The sequence below is a fragment of the Priapulus caudatus genome, unplaced genomic scaffold (assembly GCF_000485595.1).
Source record: "Priapulus caudatus unplaced genomic scaffold, Priapulus_caudatus-5.0.1 Scaffold317, whole genome shotgun sequence".
Taxonomy (NCBI): Eukaryota; Metazoa; Priapulida; class Priapulimorpha; order Priapulimorphida; family Priapulidae; genus Priapulus; species Priapulus caudatus.
This window is the reverse complement of record NW_014577378.1, coordinates 215526-222688: the sequence shown is the minus strand read 5'-3', so window position 1 is coordinate 222688 and position 7163 is coordinate 215526. Positions and strand designations below refer to the sequence as shown.

The window sequence follows — 7163 nt, the reverse complement described above, 5'->3', positions numbered from 1 at the left end:
TAGAATCGGGCGATGCCATCGCCCGGTGCAATCGCCTGGTGTGTTCACGACTGCGCGATAGAATCGGGCGATGCCATCGCCAGATGCAATCGCCTGGTGTGTCCGGCCCTTTAACGTGCGGCTTATACCACCAGAAGCTTTAGATTCAAGTTCTGAGATTTCACAGCTTTTCAAACAGGCTGCCAAAGGTAGATCGTGCACACGCACGCACTAACGCGCAACAGACAGGCGAGATAGTGAGCACGCTCAACGTACATGCGCACCTACAGACCACAGGCACCTGCCAGTGGGCCGTTTCAATAATGTATAATTTACAAGTTACAACGTATTGTATTAAGAATTTAAACGCATTTACGTGGAATTAATGGGCGACAGAGAGAATACTGACACTAAGACTTTGATAGTAATTACAATGTGTTGATTTAACCTAATTTTGTGATCGAAACGTCCCAAGTACGCGCGCTACCGACCTGTTACGCTCTGCTATACCCATTGTAGATCTTGCTGCGCTACGAATAAATTAATGACTACATAGGTAGCGCTACTAGCACTACAGACCCCCGAACTACAGACTACTAGAACTACAGACTGTTACCTGTTACCACAGCGCCACTGTACCGCAGGCTAACACTGACAGGCGATTTCACGTACAGACGAAGGCGAGACTCGCTGCTTTCGCACCCAGTCGCCGACACAGTCACACATGAAGCGCACACGCTCGTGTTAAATGGTACGCTCGCACGCGCACGCACGCACGCACGCACACATACACGCTCACCGCTCCACACTCGCCTCTTCGATTCTATCGCGACCCTGACACAGCTTCTGACGGCTTCTGTCACAGCTGACCTGCTGATCTGGCGACGAGAGGCGCATACCGCGTGCGTAAGTCGCTTTCGCAGGCACGTGAGCGACCGTCGGTATCTCCTCCTCACACGTGCGAGTTCAACAGGCGACCGCCTATACCGCGAGGCTCCCTACGAGCTCTCTCCCCCTCTCTATCTCTCTCCCCCTCTCTATCTCTCACACAGCTTTAACTCTTTCACACAGCTTTCTTCTAGCGTTACGCCGACTCACGTGTTTTTTTCCGTGCGCTCGCACGGACGGACGATCATGCGATTCTACAAGCTGCATCTGACTATGTCAGATGAGCTAAAAATATAAAACGCGAGCATAACGAAATTCAGCAGTGATCCCGATTCCTGCGAACTTTTAAATTATTACGGTTAGCAATGGCGGACGGACGGACGGACGCTCGCACGGACGGACGGACGATCATGCGATTCTACAAGCTGCATCTGACTATGTCAGATGAGCTAAAAAATTAAAAAAAACAAGTAAATTATCTAATACGGTATGTACACTACTAGTCTACTAGTACTAGTCAGTAGTGAGAAATGGTCCGAATCGGTTCTCACTCACACACTCAATGCCGCAGACAGCGAACTTGAATAGAGCTCAATCACCCCGCATCACCACATCGTATCGATAACCTACACACCAAACGAGAGTTACCTATACACGACATTTGTTCGCTACATATGACCAGAGGCGCAATATCGGCACAGACACTCGGTTCAGCCGAGCAATGGCACATCATAATGGCAATGCCGTCGGATCCAACATGAAACACTGTCATCAAGAACAGTATGATCAGTATGAACAAAGAATACTGGTCCGTTTCAAGTATATATACATACATACTCAGGTACATACGCACGCAGGCACGCACGCATGCACGCACACACACAGGAACAGATAATGTTGATAATTTTTGGATAGGGCTACGATAGATATATCTAAATCAATACCCAATGCAGTGTGTGCGCGCACACTCGCTTGCGTGTGGGTATGAGTGCGTCCGTGCGCACCAATGTGCCTATATGCATCTGCCCACACACGGATAAACTAGATCTATGTAATCTGTTGTACGCCATGTGGCTGCAAAGTGCTTGCTACACATTTACCACTAACCTAGCCATGTTCCTAATTAGCTAGTTGGTCACTGGTGATGGAGATTGAAAATGAAAGACCTAACTTTAGTCCTAGGGATTCAGGGAAGCTTTAGGTGCCAGTCTAGCATCCGCAGTCAGTGCGGCTTTATTGATTGGTGGTTGGCTGCATCCTATTTATTGCAATCAATTTACCCCAGCTCTAGTAAACATACCTTTTCTCTTAGCGGATTCTCTCTAAATTGCATGTATTCGCATGTGCACAGCTAATTGTAACATTTGACTATCAAAACCTAGACTTATATGTGAAGCCTGTCTTTCACTTCTGTATGTGTGTGTGTGTGTCTTTATGCATAGACTTGCCTAGTAAGCCTTACTCTGCAGCTGATAACAGGCTAGCAAGAGCATTCGCTGCAACAAAAGATGGCCAATTTCTATCTTATGTATTTCTAAGACATCATAATCACCTCATCAAAAATGGTCTTACATCTTCAATCACGGCGCTCTTATACCGGCACTATCTTTCAGGATATAAAATATGGTTCAATATACAGTCAAACTTTATAGACAGAGAGAGCGAGAGAGGAGATTAAACTCGCTTGTGTTAATATGCGTGTCTCCTGATCAGCTCTCCCTAAGTCGGCTCTCAAAACCGCCGCCGCAGGGTTGTTACGTACATTGAAGTCGGTACACACGTTTACAAGTGCTACTGTGTTTGTTATACAGCTACTCGAGCCATTAGGTGGCCGTGGACTGTAGTTGTCGGGAAGGCAGTCATGAAGTGCAGCACAGTCGTACATTGTATGTGCAGAAAACACCAACTGCACGTGTCATTGCGCGCCGTGACGGCCGTACTATATGGGTTTAGTCATTTTGTGCATTTTGCAAATGTTTTACTAATCTGGTCACATGAACTCGTATCAGATGTGTATACAAATAGGTCACATAGTAGTTAGCACCTACTTATTACCTTCAAAAGGCACATTCCGCGCAAATGATATAACAAAACTGTAAACACAACAATAATTCAGGTGTGTTACCTTAGGTGACAAACCGTGACATACATTTCTGTTCACACATGACCTTCAGATCTATAAAAGGTAACTGCAACTCTGCTGGTTACTCGCAGTATAATATTAACAATCAACAATTGTAAATTTGTTCAAATTATCATTTTTAAGTGCTGTGAATAAAAACTACCATGACAACTAATTATAAGGATTAGTACTGAAGAATTGCTATCAAATGATAGGATAAGATGATGAATGGCCCTATGCAGCAGACTAAGGATACATTATTTTACCCAATTTATTTTTTAGCAATTTATTTGTTTGCTTATGCAAGCCAATAACATATTATTAAAAACAAGACAAGCGGTTAACAATTAATACAATGCAAAAATTATTTACTGATCTATCTTCGTTGGAATTTTATATCAGCAATCACTATGTGTCTCACATAGTTATGAGCAGACAGCCTGCTCAAGATTCCTACATATCTCTTGGTCCTATTATAAAGCATCACATGTAACAACACATTACACTAGGTACTAGAGTAGGTGTAATGTGCAAAGAGTGAACATATTTTCTTACTAACTTTTACCACTGCAGTACAATGCAAATTATAGAAACACACGAAATGCAGTGCAACAAAATTCTGCATGTATGGGGGTTGATACTGCTAAATACTAAAATATGTGTTTGTACTTTAGTTGCTAAGGTTTCTTAAAATTACTAATGTACTTGTCTACTTGCATGCTATCAATAGGCTAGCAAGTGAGACACTACTGAGAGATGACAGGGTATTGCAATCAAATGGTATACCAGTACATTGAGCTGGACACCATTCTAAGAATAAAATTAAAATACTCATTTGCAGTGCCACCATAACCTTAACTGTCACAGTCCAGATAAATCAGCCAATTAAATTTAAATGGGTTTTATTACAGAGTAGACTCATACACCTTTCTATAACAGTCAAGTCACTTTTCAAAGGGATACATGACCCCTAGGTTCCTTGCATATTTTCAGTTAAATAAATTGTTCAATATATTCATTAGAATATATTTTTTTAATATTTCAAAACTCAAGGCTGTATCGTTGCTTACAACGACGGTGGCGCCACTACTAACCCATCTACTTTCCAAGTTGCGCATCTCAGCTTTTTGACAACAGGCTACAGACCGATGGCATTTTTTATTTATTAATTTAAGAGAAGGATTGCAATATCTTATAAACAACTTTTAGATTCAGTTATACGGATAAATTTATCCAAAAATAAACATCGTTCCGTTAAATAGCAGTTAGGTATAAATGTAATTGCACTTTTGTGCATAGCATTTGGTCAGTAACGTGCAAAATAAATTGGCAAAGGTGCAACTTCGTCATGGTGGAAGCACGGTCGCGGGGTGTCATGGCAGTGCCCAAAAATAAAGATTTTTAAACTCACTCTTGTTTTATGACAAATGTGAATGCATGATTACAGAAATTTGTAAGTATATACTATTCTCCATTAGGAGCGTTCCCAACTTTGATATCATTAATGGCGTGACCTAATTAGTGTCGTGGCCTAATTACTGTCGTTATATGTAGTTATACGTTTTATGTAGACCTGACCCTATAACCCTAATTAACCTACCCTATAACCTAACCCTAACCATTAATGACATAAAGTTATTAATAATTAAGTTGGGAACCCTCCTAATGGAGTATCACCCGCAAAAAGGAAACTGATGAGAAGGGATGAGGTGAGGGTGAGGGTAGCATTTCCGACGTACAGCGAGCAGGGACAGTCTCAACCCAGAGCTCTATCGCTGAGCTAATCTTTACCCTGTCTAAGCGTAAACAGTCAACAATACAATAACCACAACATCTGTGGTCGGAAACATAAATCACACACGTGCATTAGTGCATTAGATGATAAGTGTCTGGAATGATAGCAAGCGAAAGTAATCTACACTAATTGCACATGTGCTATTCTTCTGGTAAGGGCTAAAGTACAAAACTCCTGCTTGAGTGGAGCATGTATAATAACACTACATATCCCACGAGTGACCGTGACTGTATAGAAACTGATATTCTGTAAAAAGAATATCTGTGTTGAAGAATCTCCTGGTATGGAGATTTTGCTGCGTAACATACATACGGCATGCAGTTTACCTCGGAACAACTACATATCAAACTTATTTCAAGTGTAAGGTTAGTTTTAGTACGTACAAGGTACGACAGCACTACATTCACACGTGTGTTATTAGCGTAGATACTATCAAGAGTAGATGATAACACAATGTGTTATTATCTACTCTTGATACTATCTCTAGTAAAGTATCACAGAAATGTATGCAGCCACGAAAGACAGACAGAGCTCTTAGATAACACTACCTGTGTCAACAAACCTTGATGATTTATAGCTCGAATTTAGCAAGTTGTGTGCGTGGGTGTATGTTAGTTTTAGAGGGAGAAATGCATAGCCAGCCTTCCGAGCATAACCGCTCGGCGAACTAGAAAGGTGAAAAATAAGTCCAGAAGATCAACATCACCCATTTTAAACTTGTGTCACTGCTACACACAGTACACTACTATTCATTACTGAACAGACCTGACCATCAAGCAAGGCTTTTATTTGCTTTTCCCTAGACATTCAAAATATGCCGCTTCAAATTTCAGTTATACTGGCATGAAAGCTTTTTTAGACTCGGCGTCAGCCTACTCTCCGGAAACTATCTGTCAAAATCAGTGATATGACTGACACTCCAATTCACGTCTATTTCAAAATAGAGGATGGATTTTGCCACTGGGATTCTATAACCTGAATGAGGTGTGCCGTTGCAGTGTCACTAACGCATGCGCGGGAAATGCCAATCCTATTCCTGCAGTATATTTAGAAAATTTCTCGAAATTTTCACTCTAACACCGTGACCTTCATTTTCCCTATATATCTATCTTCTGATATATATATCTATATCATGCACTCTTGCATATATATAGAATCATGCATTCATCTTTATGAACGAATAAACATACGAGTAATCGACTGTATATAGTTCCACTATAAATGCTAAATGAGCATAAAACCCCCCAGAATATATACAAAACTCACACGGGATAATGGCAAGGAAGGATGCTAAGTCAAGCGTGCAATGAGTGATACGCTGTCAACGATTTTTCCACAATTGTAGACGCTGACGCATGCAAAATTTTCCAAACAAAGTATTCTAAGGCCAGAAATAGAAAATAGCGCTAGAATATGATGACAGGTACTGACGAAAACTCGACAAAACCCAGGAAATAGCTTCACCGAGCCCAAATTTTATAAACGAGCGATATACATTTCAATTTTCTATTGCAAAATAGTCGTTATAATTGCAAAACGGATTACACTGTCACATGTACTACACGACTTCTGTAGGTATGTGAGTACAGTTGTACCAAGAACTAGGACAGCTGATGATAATCACACACCACTCAAAATCCAAAGGCAAAAAAGTAAAGAAAAAAGGCCTTCGCAAAATAGTCATGGGGCACGAAGTCGTCTAAAAATATATCGAGCAAAAGAGAAAAACAACATAGCGGAAAACGCATGCAACCACGTAATTACACCACATTTAAATCTGGAACACATGCAGCATTTACTACTTCACGTAAGTGAAACCGACTTGTGGTATAACGAGTTATTTGGATATTATTGGTTTATTATCGGGTTAATTGGATATTATCAGGAGTCTATCAATATTGATAGACTCCTGAATTTTATTGCGTGCAAACACGCATCGTGCACGAGCGTCTGCTGCTAACCTAACTGACTGGGAGCCACACCATGTTTTGCCCCAAACTTCCCACTGTCTGATTTTACCACGACTCCACGAGTCTGAATAACCAGTCCACGCTATTTTTATTTACCCTACGGCCTGTTGTTAGAAACACGACAAGTAGTTATGAAAACAAGTAAAAGTTATAATTTTAATTTTATATAATATCATATCATATAATTTATAATACAAGAGCCGCAGAGCGTCTGGGCTCATCTGGGGTCTGTTGCTACGGTTATGAACGTACAATTTCAGTCGTGCGTAGTGACACATTTGTTAGGCGCAGATATGCAGATACGCAGTTGCGTACACATCATTGTTAGGACACGCTCACTATCTCCCCCCCATGCGATTTTGGTTTATTTTATTAAATGATACTTGCCTTTCCCTTCGAATTTGTGTCA

At 41.1% G+C, this 7163-nt stretch overlaps 1 protein-coding gene across 4 annotated transcripts in view; it reads right to left on the bottom strand.

Annotated features, from left to right (window-relative positions):
• The window catches only part of LOC106808951 (influenza virus NS1A-binding protein-like), a 76855-nt gene that overhangs the window by 61554 nt on the left and 8138 nt on the right, over positions 1-7163 (bottom strand). The window contains exon 1 of one of the 4 annotated variants that reach the window (XM_014811882.1): positions 596-667. The exons of the other annotated variants lie outside the window; for them this stretch is intronic. The gene's annotated coding sequence lies outside the window, so the exon portion shown is untranslated. Of the gene's footprint in view, positions 1-595; positions 668-7163 lie in introns of those variants that run through there. 4 annotated transcript variants of the gene reach the window in all.